Here is a 16183-nt window from a genome sequence, read left to right on the forward strand (position 1 = left end):
GCGGGACAAAATTCAAGCTTTCCATAAGACATGTGAATTCCTTAGATTGTGGGGTTTCGGCGGGGTCATTAGGCCAGTAGTTGAGGTCACCTAAAACTAATACAGAGGAATTGTTAACTACTAAGGTGGCCAAAAGAGTTTGAATATTAGGGAGAAAGGAAGGAGTGAGCTGGGGAGGGCGGTAGATAAGAACAAAAGTAAGAGGGAATTGATGAGAGGTAGAGCGGGCTACGAGAAGGTCAACATCAGTGATCGGGGGGGAGGGAGGACTTGAAAATTAAGATCGGAGCGGGCTATTAAGGCCACTCCACCGCCTCGCTTGCCTTCAGGACGGTCTGCACGAATGGCGGAATATGACGATGGTAATGCGGCAAGTACATTGGGCGTGGAGTCAGTCTTGAACCAGGTCTCGGTTAAAAAAAGGAGATCTGGGTCGTGGGAATCAATGTAATCCGCTATCTCATATTGGTGCTTCACTGCGGACCTGGTGTTAAGGAGGGCAGCCGAGGTAGTGAGTCGTTGGACAGGGGGAGCAGAGAGCGGAGGGTTAACGGGGGGAGTGTAGGGGCCGGTAAAGCTGGCGGGGGTGCTACCTCAGGGGGGGGTTTAGAAGGGAGACGATACAGGCCGAGATGGTGTAGATAGGTTGTGGTAGTAGGGTTAATGCTACCGGGGCCCCAGTAAAGGCGCAGCTGAGACGATGAGTAGGAGATAAGACCAGCAGAATCTCGTGTCCCTAGCCCCGGCCGGCTGCGGACGGGCGCAGACGGGCAGGACTCCGGCGCGCCTCCGTCGCGCCCGCTGCGCTCGTCCGCTGCGCTGCCTCATGCTATCCGTATAAATAGGGGCGGAGCTGCGGGGGAGTGGCAGGGCTATGATGGAGAAATACTGCCCAAGCCAAAATGGCGCCCGTTCCCACTGGGAGCCCCCGAAAATGCGATCAGCCCCAGTCGGCCACTCACCCCTGAAATCACAATGAGGTCAGAACCTGCATAAGTTTAAAAGCGGTTAGTCACAGTGCATTTAAAAAACAGATTCCAATATTTGACAGGAAAATCGCCTCCGCTCGTAATCAGCGAGGCGGGATGTGTAGGAAGCAAGGAACTCTCCAAAGTGTGACCAAACAACCCACTGCCACCGGGCCACTGGTCAAACACGAGAGAAAGCGGAAAGCGCGCTCCTAAATAGGGGCGGAGCTGCGGGGGAGTGGCAGGGCTATGATGGAGAAATACTGCCCAAGCCAAAATGGTGCCCGTTCCCACTGGGAGCCCCCGAAAATGCGATCAGCCCCAGTCGGCCACTCACCCCTGAAATCACAATGAGGTCAGAACCTGCATAAGTTTAAAAGCGGTTAGTCACAGTGCATTTAAAAAACAGATTCCAATATTTGACAGGAAAATCGCCTCCGCTCGTAATCAGCGAGGCGGGATGTGTAGGAAGCAAGGAACTCTCCAAAGTGTGACCAAACAACCCACTGCCACCGGGCCACTGGTCAAACACGAGAGAAAGCGGAAAGCGCGCTCCTAAATAGGGGCGGAGCTGCGGGGGAGTGGCAGGGCTATGATGGAGAAATACTGCCCAAGCCAAAATGGCGCCCGTTCCCACTGGGAGCCCCCGAAAATGCGATCAGCCCCAGTCGGCCACTCACCCCTGAAATCACAATGAGGTCAGAACCTGCATAAGTTTAAAAGCGGTTAGTCACAGTGCATTTAAAAAATAGATTCCAATATTTGACAGGAAAATCGCCTCCGCTCGTAATCAGCGAGGCGGGATGTGTAGGAAGCAAGGAACTCTCCAAAGTGTGACCAAACAACCCACTGCCACCGGGCCACTGGTCAAACACCTTGTCTGGAAGACATGCCTGTGCTAAACCCATCTACAGGCATCATACCTCGGGCTGAGAGGTAAATAAACCGAAGACATGCCTGTGAGCACCCATGTTCAGGCAACATACCTCAGGCTGAGAGGTAAACAAACCGAAGACATGCCTGTGCTGCACCCATGTACAGGCAACATACCTCAGGCTGAGAGGTAAACAAACCGAAGACATGCTTGTGCTGCACCCATGTACAGGCAACAAACCTCAGGCTGAGAGGTAAACAAACCAAAGACACGCCTGTGCTGCACCCATGTACAGGCAACATACCTCAGGCTGAGAGGTAAACAAACCGAAGACATGGCTGTGCTGCACCCATGTACAGGCAACATATCTCAGGCTGAGAGGTAAACAAACCGAAGACATGGCTGTGCTGCACCCATGTACAGGCAACATACCTCAGGCTGAGAGGTAAACAAACTGAAAACATGCTTGTGCTGTGCACATGTACAGGCAACATACCTCAGGCTGAGAGGTAAACAAACCGAAGACATGCTTGTGCTGCACCCATGTACAGGCAACATAGCTCAGGCTGAGAGGTAAACAAACCGAAGACATGGCTGTGCTGCACCCATGTACAGGCAACATACCTCAGGCTGAGAGGTAAACAAACCGAAGACATGCCTGTGACCACCCATGTACAGGCATCATACCTCGGGCTGAGAGGTATACAAACCAAAGACATGCCTGTTAGCACCCATGTACAGGCAACATACCTCAGGCTGAGAGGTAAACAAACCGAAGACATGCCTGTGAGTACCCATGTACAGGCAACATACCTTAGGCTAGGCTGAGAGCTAAACAAACTTGTCTGGAAGACATGCTTGTGCTGCACCCATGTACAGGCAACATACCTCAGGCTGAGAGGTAAACAAAACGAAGACATGCCTGTGAGCACCCATGTACAGGCAACGTACCTTAGGCTAGGCTGAGAGGTAAACAAACCTGTCTGGAAGACATGCCTGTGCTGCACCCATGTACAGGCATCATACCTCGGGCTGAGAGGTAAACAAACCGAAGACATGCTTGTGCTGCACCCATGTACAGGCAACATACCTCAGGCTGAGAGGTAAACCAACCGAAGACATGCTTGTGCTGCACCTATGTACAGGCAACATACCTCAGGCTGAGAGGTAAACAAACCGAAGACATGCTTGTGCTGCACCCATGTACAGGCAACATACCTCAGGCTGAGAGGTAAACAAACCGAAGACATGCTTGTGCTGCACCCATGTACAGGCAACATACCTCAGGCTGAGAGGTAAGAAATGCGTTACTTACCTGTAACAGCAGTTATCCAGTATTGGTGTCTTTCATAGATTCACATGCCTGAATCATTCCCCGTCGTCGAGACGGGAGCCTCCGGTAAATAAAAAAGTAATGTCCTATAGACATACATAGAGAAAATAGGCCCAAGGGTCTCCCCTTAGTGGCCTTTCCTTGTCCTTATGTAAAAAGGACCAAACTCTTACAGTCAGCCAATCAGCTCCGACCTCCCTCTAGGACCTCCCTGGGAGGAGCCCCAGTCCCTCAGATTTTCGTACGCACCCAACTAGGTTGGCGTAATATTGTTAGAGAGGGATGTGAGACCTTCCAGGGGAGGCGGGAGGGTTGCATGTGAATCTATGAAAGACACCAATACTGGATAACTGCTGTTACAGGTAAGTAACGCATTTCTTATCCAGTATTTGGGTGTCTTTCATAGATTCACATGCCTGAATCAGAATAGCTAGCAATCAGATATGCACCTGCGTGATGGAAATGCTCTGTAGTCACAGTAGACAATGCATGTGTCGTCATACAATATGTGGACAGCATAACAGTAACATCACAATAGCAAGGAACGTGCATACCTGGATGGCGGGATGTAGGAAGGCTCACATCACTGAAAGAGATGGCGAAGCACTGCCTGGCCCACTGCCGCATCCTTCTGAAGTTCGATATCCAGGCAGTAATGTCTGGAGAAAGTGTGCGGTGACTTCCAAGTCGCCGCTCTGCAAATGTCCAAGATTGGCACCCCAGCGAACAGTGCTGCGGACGTGGACATCGCCCTGGTGGAGTGAGCAGTAACATGTTCAGTTAAAGGCCGTCCGGCCTTGTCGTGGCAGAATGCAATCGCTGAGGATATCCACCTGGAGATGCTTTGCTTCGTGAGAGGCAGGCCCACTCTTGGTCTGCTGTATGCCACAAACAGCTGTGAAGATTTCCTGAGAGCCTTAGTTTTGTCCAGGTAGAATTTTAGGCACCTCTGAAGGTCCAGAGAATGCAGCGCTCTTTCCGCTGCTGTGGACGGATTTGCAAAGAAGGACCTGAGGACAATTGGCTCGTTGAGATGAAAGTCCGAAGGGACTTTAGGTATGAATTTAGGGTTTGGTCTCAGCACTACCCTGTCTTGTCTGAATTGCATATATGGTTCTTGAATGGACAAAGCTTGCAGCTCGCTAACTCTCCTGGCTGATGTTAGAGCGAGCAAGAGTGCTGTTTTCCAGGAGATGTGTTTGATGGATGCTCGATGAATGGGTTCAAATGGACTTCTCATGAGTTGGTTGAGTACCAGATTCAGTTGCCATGTCGGAGGGACTTTCCGAGGCCTCGGAAAGGATCTGTAGAGTCCCTTCAGGAATTGTTTGACTAGTCTACTGGACCACAGAGAAGGTCCTGTGAAAGTCCTAGTGAATCTAGAGATAGCTGCGAGGTGAACCTTTATGGATGCATGTGCCAGGCCTGACTGTGCTAAATGCAGCAGGTACGGTAGTATTTGTTCAGGGGTGACTGAGAGTGGTCTTAGATCCCGATCCACACACCACATGCAGAATCGTTTCCACTTGAGAGAGTAGGCTTTGTTTGTACTATCCGCTCTCGCTTTCGACAAGATATCCCTGCAGTCCTGCGGGATATTTAGTCCACTGAACTCCCTGTGCTCAGGAGCCAGGCCGACAACTTGAGTGATTGGAGGTTCGGGTGTTGCACCTGACCGTTGGACATTGTTAAGAGGTTCGGGTGCTGCCTCAAACGGATCGGTGACCTGATGGAAAGTCGAAGTAGATCCGAGAACCAGTGTTGTCTCGGCCAGAACGGGGCAATCAGGATTAGGGTACATGGCTCCGCCTTCATCTTCCTGAGGAGCCTCGGGATCATTGGAAACGGAGGAAAGGCGTACGCAAACGCGCTGGACCATCCGATGGAGAATGCATTCCCCAGAGACCCTTGTTGGGGATGCCAGCTTGCGTAGTGCGGACATTTGGCGTTGTCTTTGGTGGCAAACAGGTCGATGTTCGGGACTCCCCATTGAGAGAAGACGTGCTCCAGGGCGTTGTCGCTCAGCTCCCACTCGTGGGAGAGGGATCTTTGCCTGCTCAGGGCATCCGCGATAGTATTGTCTTTTCCGGGGACATAGTCCGCCTTGAGTTGGATCCCGTGTAACACTAGCCAGTTCCAGATTTTCTGCGATTCGCGTGATAGAGAGAGCGAACGCGTTCCCCCCTGTTTGTTGAGGTAGTGCATCGTCGTGGTGTTGTCCGTTTTGACGAGCACTGGGGAGTTCTGGATGCGTGGCAGGAATGCCTGTAGAGCAAGATAGACCGCCCTCAGCTCCAAGAGATTTATGTGGAGCAGTTTTTCCTGAGGGTCCCACTTGCCGCTGATTCGAAGATCTTGTAGAACGGCGCCCCATCCTTCCAAGGAGGCGTCCGTGGTGACCACCAGAGGTGTCGCCGGAAGGAGAAACGGTAATCCTACATTCAGATTTTTTCGATTCCTCCACCAAGCTAGGCTTGTGGACATTTTTGGTGTGATGTGCACAATGTCCTCGAAAGAGCCAGTGCTTTGGGTCCATTGGGTTGCGAGAGCTTCCTGCAATGGGCGCATCCTGAGTCGGCAGTGAGGGATAAGGAGGATGCACGAAGACATCATTCCCATGAGGGATGTGTAAGTGCGCACTTTGATGTATGTTTTTGTCGCCACAGCCGTGGCCAGAGATAGTATCTTGTCCGCCCTCTCCTTCGAGGGAAAGGCCTTCACGCACTCCGTGTCCAGGACAGCCCCTAGGAAGGTGATCCTTGTCGTAGGGGTGGTGCAGGATTTTTTGAGATTGATGGTTAATCCTAGCCTCTGAAAAAGATTGGTGCAGGCGCAGGAGGACGCTGCCGCGTCCTCGGCTGAGGGTGCTTTCACCAGCCAGTCGTCTAGGTAAGGGAAGACTTGGTGACCCAACTGACGCAGATATGCCGCCACCGGAGCTAGGCACTTCGTGAAGATCCGCGGCGCGGACTTGAGGCCAAATGGTAGGACTCTGAACTGATAATGTCGGCCCGCCACCTCGAACCGCAGGAACTTTCTGTGACGCTTGAGGATGGGGATGTGGTAGTAGGCATCCTGGAGATCTAAGGATGTCATGAAATCTCCTTGTTCGAGAGTGCCCAGGATTTCTTGAATCGTCACCATTCTGAACGATTGGCTCCGTAGGAAGGCATTGAGTGCCCGAAGGTCTAGAATGGGCCTCCACTTGTCCTCTTTCTGTCTTACAAGAAAGAAGTGGGAATAAAACCCCTTCCCCTTCTGGGATGCTGGAACTCGTTCGATTGCTCTTTTTTGTAGCATTATAGCGAGTTCTAGGGTAAGGAGCCGTAGATGTTTGTGCGTCCGCCTTTTGGGAGGTGTGTTGGGAGGCAGGGACGTGAACTCGAGAGAGTGTCCGAATCTTATAATTTGGAGAACCCATCGGTCCGTGGTGATGTGTTGCCAATTGTCGAGGAAATGGGTCAGCTTTCCTCCAATTTGAAAGGATGTAGAGGGTGGTGGGACTGGCTGGAGTAATCGGTCACTGGCGTCCGCCAGCGCCCCTTTTGGAATTCCTGCCCCTGAAGGTAGATCGTCCGTATGAAGATTGACGGGCTTGTTGTTGTTTATGTTGGTACTGATTTTTGTTGGTAGAGGAATACGAGGACCTGTTCTGGTAGGAACCGCGATAAGAGGACTGACCTCTGGATCGGTTCCCTCGAAAGGACTGGTTCCGGGACTGTAACGTGCCTAGCGCCCTTGCAGTGTCGGTGTCCTTCTTGATAGTTTGCAGTGCCTCGTCGATCTTGTCCCCAAAGAGATGCTGGCCGTCGAAGGGCATGTCCAGCACCTTCAATTGCACTTCCTGGCGGAACGACGTCGCCTTCAGCCATCCTTGACGGCGTAGCACAGCCGCTCCGGCTAGTTGACGGAAGCCAGTCATGGCTGCATCTATCGCGCAGTCAATTATTTCCGCCGCCGAAGATTGACCTTCCGACAGGAGAGCCTTGACCTCCCCCTTTACGGCATCAGGCAGTTCCTTCAGGTATGGGGCTATGTCCTCCCAGAGTTGGCGATTGTAGCGCCCCAACAAGGCAATGGAGTTCGCGATCTTGATGGTCATGGCCGACGTGGACGTGAATCTCTTCCCTATCGTGTCCAGCTTCCTGCCTTCCTTGTCCGGAGGAGCGGACAGTGGGGAGGAAGGGTTGCGGGAGTGTTTCTGGGCCGCCTGCGTGACCACCGAGTCAGGTTTTGGGTGCCCGTTGAGGCAAGCCGCCGCCTTAAGTGGGGCTTTATATTTCTTGTCCAGGCGCGGAACAACCGCAGGCACGGAAGCGGGTGTCAGCATCAATTTGTTGCCCTGTTCCCACAAGAACTCTATGATTGGAATAGATTTGGTTGCCTTTTGTGTCTGCTCTTTGAAGTCATGCAGGAAGCAGTCCGTTTCCGTTGATTCCACTACCATATGGAATCTCTTCGCTGCCCGTTCCACAAGTTTGTGGAAGCCTGCTATGTCCACAGGTGGCGAATCCGCCTGTCGCGGTTCAGGTGAAGCCGGGGATGGCGCTACATACTCGTCATCTCCATATTCGTTATCTCCATCCTGGTCCGAGTGGACCGAGTGGACTTCCTGGACTTCTCCTTCCTCCAATTCTTCCTCCTCCTCGTCGTCGTCCGAGGAGTCCACCACCTGAGGCTGGGTCTCACGGTGGGTTTGGGGTTGAGTTTGAGACCGTTTTGGGGCAGACGCTGGTGTATGGTCTACCGGTGTCTGATGACCACTGTCCGCATCCGGGAATCTTTGCTTGTAGTCTTGCACAAGGAACCGCAGGTCATTGACCAGAGTTGCCGGCAGGCATATCATGGGGGTGACCTCCGTGCACACACTAGTGTGGATGGAGTGTTCCTGAAAAGTTAGGTCCTCCTGCTCCTCATCTGTGCTTTGGCACTTGACGTTGAGGTCCGAGATGGAGGTAGCTGGACCCAAGTGGTCATCCTCTTCGGATTCCTCACTTTGGAAGATGTCGTGAGGTGGTTGCATCTCCACTTTGCTCGGAGACGTGGTTTCCGGGGTAATTTGCGTTTTTCTAGACTTGCTAGACGCAGCATGTGTTCCTGTCGACGTCGAGTGCGTCGTCGACGGCGGTGGCATGAGGGTCGGCATCTCTACTAGTTCGGATTTTTTCCATGGTTCCGATGCCATCTCCGACGACGAGTCTTCCTTCGTCGTCGGCGTCGTCGACGACGACCCCTTCGTCGACGGTAACTTCGTCGACGACGACGGTTCCTTCGTCGACGGTTCCTTCGTCGACGGTTCCTTCGTCGACGGTCCCTTCGTCGACGACGACGGTTCCTTCGTCGACGGTTCCTTCGTCGACGGTTCCTTCGTCGACGGTGTCGGCGTCGACGGTGTCTTCGTCGACGGTGTCTTCGTCGACGGTGTCGTCGTCGACTGCGTGGACGACTGTACCTTGGTCGTCGACGACTTCGATGACGATGTTGTCGTCGTCGGTACCTTCGTCGACGGCGAGCCCGCCGTCGACGGTGTCTTCGTCTGTGAGTTCTTCGACGACGATGGGCTCGTCAATGACGATGCCGTCGTCGATGGTGTGGTTCTCGTCGTCGACAGGGTCTTCGTCGTCGACGACGATTGCAGTAATATAATAGAGGAAACAGGTCTACCTGATGATGTTGAGGAAGTAGTCGTCGTCGTCGACGCTGAAGGCGATGACGCTGATGTCGTCGACACAGTGGTTGTGACAGAGGTTGTTTTGTGGGTCTGTCTGGTAGACGATGGAGCAGGTCTTTTGAAGGTGTGATCAGCCTGAACAGACACTGAAGATGACGTAGATCTCGCCTCTGAAGACTTTTTTGTCTTCTTAGGAGGAGTGTCTGAGGGGCCCGGGGAAGATACCCTAGGCCTCTTTTTAGAGACTTCTGAGCTTTTGGAAACACTGCTCTCAGAAGATTCAAGATTGTCTCTAACCTTCAGCCTGTCCAGCCAGATGAGAAGGCGTCCTTCCCTGTCTCTCACAGTCTTTTTAGGGAAAGACCTACAGATCCTGCAGTTGTCCGAGACATGATCTGGGTAAAGGCATGTAGGAAGGTAGATCCCTGACTATGGTTGCCCCCAACTTTTTGCCTGGTGTTTTGCTGGTTTTCTGACTTAGTTGACCTGAGGCCCTGCTATTCAGGACCTCAGGCTCACTGCTCTCTCTGTAAAATGGATTCCATGTACCTTAGGTACATATCTAAATTGGATACTGAGTCACCTTATCAGCCCCTGTACAGTGTACCTTAGGTACCCAGGGCATAGGTGTACCCAGGGCCTACCAGGGGCTGCAGCATGTATTATGCCACCCCTGGCTGGCCATCCAAATCTGACACAACTGGCTGCACGACAGCTGGGGCAAGGTGGTGTACTCACCCTTTGCTTTAGATATAGTATACCTATATCTAACCCTAAAAATGGACACACAGATCTCCTATCAGTCACTCCTATGGCAGGCCTTAACAATCCTGAAGGCAGAGTGCTTGGAATCGTGTGAGATGGTGCTCTAGCATGAGCTGAGCCTGTCTGCGGCTTTCGGGATCCATCCCTTAGCCGTTTCCATGATATCGCATACCATATACTCTTAAGGGCATTATAATCCTCGCGGTTATGTGCCAACTCTGGTATCGCTTTATCAAAACATGTCGAGTAAGGTGTCATACGAATTGGAATACTAACCCCTCGCCAATTCTGGCGACGGGGTTAGCATTCCACCCTTCTAGAGGGACACGACATGCATGTAACCTATAACCCGGTTAAAAGTCAGACAGAGCCTTAGCATCCACAAAATGGATGCTGCCACCGAGACACAAGTCTGCCCTCCTGCTGCTGGGAGTCCTCCCAGAGCAGGAGATAAGGACAAAGGGTTTCCTGCCAGGGGCGGTGCCAGCACCGTCCCAGACAGGGTTTTGTGTATTGTAGGTAGGCAGGGCTTTAGAGGAAGGTGACTGCACGTGGCACCCCGGTGCTCACTGTGCATAGGCTGGCTGGAACCAGTTCCAGGGTCACTCCAGACCCTGTGCTGGGGAAAAGCCCGCCAAGGAAGTGGGTGTAACCACCCCCCTCCTAGTCCCACCCATAGGGCAGGACTTAGTCGCGTGCCAGCCCCTTTTTACAGGATAAAGGTAGAGACTGGCCCCCTTCCAAAGCAGATCATCTTTGAATCCTGAAACTACTTTCCACGAAAGGAACTCAAGACTTCTTCCTAAGATTTCTCCCTTGTGACTAAGGAGTAGTCACCCTGCATCCGCAGGCACCATCTAAGAACACTGCGGTCTGCTGCAAGTCTCTCCTCCGGATCAAGACTGCCCAGCTCGACGAGAACCGGCTTCCCTGGCACCTCTGACCTCTACCTGCATCATCAGTCACGCTGAGATTCGTGGGTGTGACGAGACCTCGAGGGACCGGCCATCTTCAAGACTGCACGACTTCTTTCCAGCAAGCCCGCCGAGTAATCTACTGGTGAGTGCTTTGGGGTCCGAGAAGCCCCGACTCTGAGCAGCTCCAGCTCCGAAGTGCAGCCCCCCAGCATCTCCACGATCTGCGTGGGGCCCTTCTGCTTTCCGCTGCTCACCGCGTTGTTTGGCTACTAGCCCGTTGGCTTGTGGCCTTCCTGACGACGCCCGACGACATTTCTGCTGCTGGTCTGGTTGCTCCAGACTGGCCCTTGCTCCCTTCCAGAAGAGGAGCACCCCGGACCCTCCTGGTCCACTCAAGACGCCATTTTGAGTCCACCGCGTGGGCTTGAATTAGCCAAGGCTTGTTGCCCAATCCTGGGTAACTTCGACGCCAACGACTTCATCCTTCGTGGGACAGCTCGCACCTCCATCCTGGTCGCCGACAACGCCTCCTGGTCCGAGAGACTGCAGAGCCCAGCAGCGCCCACTCACCTGACTGCGGTGACTTCGCCCGGTGCCATCCTGGTGCCCACTTAATCACTGGCTAGTGATTCAAGAACTTGGTCCCCTCTGCTTTCAGGTTTCTTCTTCCTTGATCCAGGCTTGGATCCATCGAACTTTTCTTCACTGGTCGCCTGCCAGCAACTTCTTCCTTCCAGGCTCCTGGTCCGGCAACGAGATCCCCGACGTCTTTTCAGACCTATGCAGCTGCAGCCCCTGGGCTAGGTAACTTCGGCACTCCGGTGTCCCAGCATAGCCTCACTATCCAAGGGTCAGGATCCACTGTCGTTTTCTCCCTACCATGTCGGGTTCGCCCGTGAACACTAACTTTGTGAATTCTAGCTTCCATAGACTTTGTCCCGCATCCCGCGTGAGAGTGCACACTCTGCACCCGAGTCCCCTGGGCCTCCTAGTAGTAATCTAACGATTCCCTAGTCCAGTCCTAGCGATTCCAAAGCCTATTAGAACTGTTACTTACCTGCTAGTAATTCGCATTCCACTTTTAGCGTATATGGTTTTTCGTGCCCCTCGGGCATTTGTGTAACGTGCTAACTTAAAAGTATTTTCGTAAGAGTTTTGTTGTGTGCTTAGCTCCCTGTCTCATAAAGAGCCAGGGTAGTCTTGTTATAAATAAATACACTGTTTATTTTCATAACAACTTGTGTGGTGTCCTTTCACTGGGTGTTCAAGGGGTAATGTGATGGTAAAACAGCTGGCTTAACACGCCCTCTAGAGTCTTAGCCTTAGACTGCTCGTATCCATGCTACTAGGATAGCTGGTCTATAAGGTTGACTTACAACCAATCATCAATAAGGGTTGTTTGGACTGATATATAGTGATCACTAGACCAGTGAGCACTGCACATCAGGCCAACTTCTCACATTGGTGAGCAGCGGTTGGGATTTGAGCTTGCTGTTGTTTTACCACACATGCCCTAAGAATATCTTGTGAAAGATCACATAAGTACTAAAGGTACATATAACTTAGCTTAGAATACTCTGAGTTCTACTGAACCAGCTGTTGTAGCTCCTAGGGCCTAGCACACCCTAAGCTACAACTCTAGCAAGGGATCAGTAGGCAAACATATAGTGTAGGTAAGTGCACCACTTACACCTCACTAGAAAAGCATGTCGACTCAGGAGGACTCTACTGAGACTCCCCTGGTCAGTGTTGACCCTCCACAGGTCACTTCAAGATATGCAGCTCTCAGCTTTCATGAGATGAGACAGATCTGTGTCTCCAGAAAACTGAAGCAGGGGTCTAACCCCACCACTTCCTTTCTGATAGGTCTCCTAGAGACATATGATGCCAGAAAGCTTTCTCAGTTACATGAGAACATGCCAGCCTTAGAAGGAACCTCTGGGGATCCAGATCTCCACAACACTGACTCAGCAGTTGAGGAGGAGGATCAGGAGGTACTCTCTGGGGATGAGGTAGACAAGGGTCTTGAGGTAGTCAGAAGGCTAACTAGGACCAACTTAGACTTACTTGGGCTAGGATCTGGGGGCCCCCCAGTACTAACCCGAAGTGGGCCTAACCTTGGAGTTAGGAGAGATAGATCTCTTTCTAGGGACTCCATTAGATCTCTGCACTCTAATGCCTCTTCTCAGGGGAGAAGGAACTCTCCCCAGAGGAGATTGACTTCCCCTCAGAGAAGAGAGCATGAAGCAAGGATGAGACAAGCTAGACTGAGGATTGAAAGGGAAGAACTTGCCCTGGCCAAAGAAAAGCTTGCATTTGCTAGAGAGCAGAAAATGAGTGGGTTAGCTCCCACTGGTGGCAGCAATCTCCCAAGAGATAGAGAGAAGGGTTTAGATACTAAACACCTGACTAAAATAGTGCCCCCCTTTAAGCAAGGGGATGATATCCAGAAATGGATGGCTGCTCTGGAGAGGGCCTGCACTGTGCAGTGCATTCCCCAGAGTCAGTGGGCAGCTATACTGTGGCTCTCCTTTGATGGCAAAGGTAGAGATAAGCTCCTCACTACTAGAGTTGAGGATGCTAACAATTACCAGGTCCTGAAAAATGCACTGGTTGATGGGTTTGGCTTAACCACTGAGCAGTACAGGTTGCTGTTCAGAGACACCCAGAAAACTCAGTCTCAGGACTGGTCAGACTTTGTTGATTGTGCCACTAAGGCTTTGGAAGGCTGGCTACTGGGTAGTAAGGTTACTGATTTCAAGGGATTGTATAATCTAATTATGAGAGAGCAAGTCTTAAATAATTGTCAGAACCAGTTATTACACCAGCACCTGGTAGACTCTGATCTGACCTCTCCACAAGAATTGGGTAAGAGGGCAGACAAATGGGTCAGAACCAGGATTAGGCCCAAGAACCAAGGTGGTGACCAGAAAAAGGAATCAACCAAGCCTCAAGAGAAGGGTGGGAATAAATCTACAGATCAAACCACATCAGGGCCCCAAAAATCCTCTGAGGGGGGTGGGTCCCAGAATCCTTCCAACAACCAGAAGAAACCTTATTGTTATCCCTGTAAACAGGTGGGTCATTTAAAAACTGACAGCAGTTGCCCAAAGAATAACAATAAGGAAAACATACCCCCAAGTAACATTCCCAAACCTCCTGTTACTACTAGTAGTAATCCCCCAGGTGGTGGGAGTGCCCCCAAGAATTTGGGTGCATTTACTTTGGGAGTTCCTGGGGACTCTGGCCTAACCAGGTCCCCAAACTCAGATACTCTTGTCTGTGAGACTGGCATGGGGTTTGCCAACTTCACAACTTGTCCCAACACTTTGGGCAAGTACAGACAGGAGCCCCTCATCAATGGTATAAAAGTTGAGGCCTATAGAGATACAGGGGCTAGCATCACTATGGTGACTGAGAGTCTAGTCCCCTCAAGGCAACTTTTACCTGGTGCCACATACCAGGTGACCAATATTGATGGAGTACAGAGAGATCATCCCATGGCAGTGGTCAATCTCAGCTGGGGAGGTGTCACTGGCCACAAGAGAGTGGCAGTGTCACCAAACTTGCCTGTAGATTGCCTACTGGGGAATGACTTAGAGCTCTCAGCCTGGGCTGAAGTAGAGCAAGAAACCCATTCTAGAATGGTAAACATCCATGGTAAGGTTAGTGGGGCAGTGGTAGCCACAGCCCCAGTCCAAGATGTCCTCCCTGAACAGGTCAGGAGGGTTGTGCCAGTCACAACCCAATCTCAGACAACTTCCTTCCCAGAACAGGTTGTCAAGGCTGTGATGGTCACAGCCCACACCCAAACTGAGCCCCCTCCTGAAAAGGTTGGGAGAGTTGTGATGGCCACAGCTCAAACTCAGACAGATGATAGTGTAGTGAAGCCTGAAACTATGGATCACTCCACTCAGACAGAGAGTATTGAGGAGGAAGAGAAATCTCCCTCCCACCAGACTTTAGGAAAGGATCAGCCTCCTCAGGGAACTGATCTGACCCCTTGTGAAGAAACTGCCCCAGAGGTAGTCAGGCCTAGCCTGGCAGAACCCCTGATGTCAGTGGACCCTTCCAAGGTGGGACCCAGTCTGGAGCAGGTAACCTGCCCCTCTCTACCCTGCCTCAGTCAGCCCAGGGCTGTAGAGGTCAGGGAGGCCAGTGGTGGACCCCAAAGGGCCCCCTGTCCAAAAGAACTCCCCAATCAGCAGATTAAGGGCACTGAAGCTAGTAGTCCTAGCCAAGTGAAAATAAAACCAACTCCTGAGGGATCCCCCTTAAATTTAGTTAGGGACCTCCCACAGATGGACACTGTTGGGCACAGCCAAACCTGGGACCTGAGGGCCCCAAACCTGACCTGTCCCTCCAGTAAGCCAAACAGAGGGACCCAACCTCCAGCTGTAGGTAGCCAGAGGTTGACCCTGAGAGCCCAAAACAACTCAGTCTTGGAAAGAAAGGCCTCTATGGTGGAAAATGATTGGAGGAAGCTGAGCCCAAAATTAGTGGAGCCTCACTTCAGTACTCCATTTCAGCACCAGCCTTTTTCTTTGACAAAACACACCACAGGTAGAGATTCCCTATGGTGGAGACCCTCAGACACCCTTAGGGTGAGGGATTGCTTAGTGGACCATGACATAGGGGGTAACCATGCCAGTGCTGGTACTTCCTTAAATGGCCACTTAGGCAATATAGGCTTACCTGGACAAGGATAGCCTTATCTCCTTTCGTTTGGGGGGGGGGTTATGTAGGAAGGTAGATCCCTGACTATGGTTGCCCCCAACTTTTTGCCTGGTGTTTTGCTGGTTTTCTGACTTAGTTGACCTGAGGCCCTGCTATTCAGGACCTCAGGCTCACTGCTCTCTCTGTAAAATGGATTCCATGTACCTTAGGTACATATCTAAATTGGATACTGAGTCACCTTATCAGCCCCTGTACAGTGTACCTTAGGTACCCAGGGCATAGGTGTACCCAGGGCCTACCAGGGGCTGCAGCATGTATTATGCCACCCCTGGCTGGCCATCCAAATCTGACACAACTGGCTGCACGACAGCTGGGGCAAGGTGGTGTACTCACCCTTTGCTTTAGATATAGTATACCTATATCTAACCCTAAAAATGGACACACAGATCTCCTATCAGTCACTCCTATGGCAGGCCTTAACAATCCTGAAGGCAGAGTGCTTGGAATCGTGTGAGATGGTGCTCTAGCATGAGCTGAGCCTGTCTGCGGCTTTCGGGATCCATCCCTTAGCCGTTTCCATGATATCGCATACCATATACTCTTAAGGGCATTATAATCCTCGCGGTTATGTGCCAACTCTGGTATCGCTTTATCAAAACATGTCGAGTAAGGTGTCATACGAATTGGAATACTAACCCCTCGCCAATTCTGGCGACGGGGTTAGCATTCCACCCTTCTAGAGGGACACGACATGCATGTAACCTATAACCCGGTTAAAAGTCAGACAGAGCCTTAGCATCCACAAAATGGATGCTGCCACCGAGACACAAGTCTGCCCTCCTGCTGCTGGGAGTCCTCCCAGAGCAGGAGATAAGGACAAAGGGTTTCCTGCCAGGGGCGGTGCCAGCACCGTCCCAGACAGGGTTTTGTGTATTGTAGGTAGGCAGGGCTTTAGAGGAAGGTGACTGCACGTGGCAC

The 16183-nt window shown here is 51.8% G+C and overlaps 1 protein-coding gene across 1 annotated transcript in view; it reads right to left on the reverse strand.

Annotated features, from left to right (window-relative positions):
- Positions 1-16183, reverse strand: part of RUFY4 (RUN and FYVE domain containing 4) — a 435544-nt gene that overhangs the window by 188755 nt on the left and 230606 nt on the right. The window lies entirely within an intron of this gene.

The sequence above is a fragment of the Lissotriton helveticus genome, chromosome 3_1, assembly GCF_964261635.1.
Source record: "Lissotriton helveticus chromosome 3_1, aLisHel1.1, whole genome shotgun sequence".
Classification (NCBI taxonomy): Eukaryota; Metazoa; Chordata; class Amphibia; order Caudata; family Salamandridae; genus Lissotriton; species Lissotriton helveticus.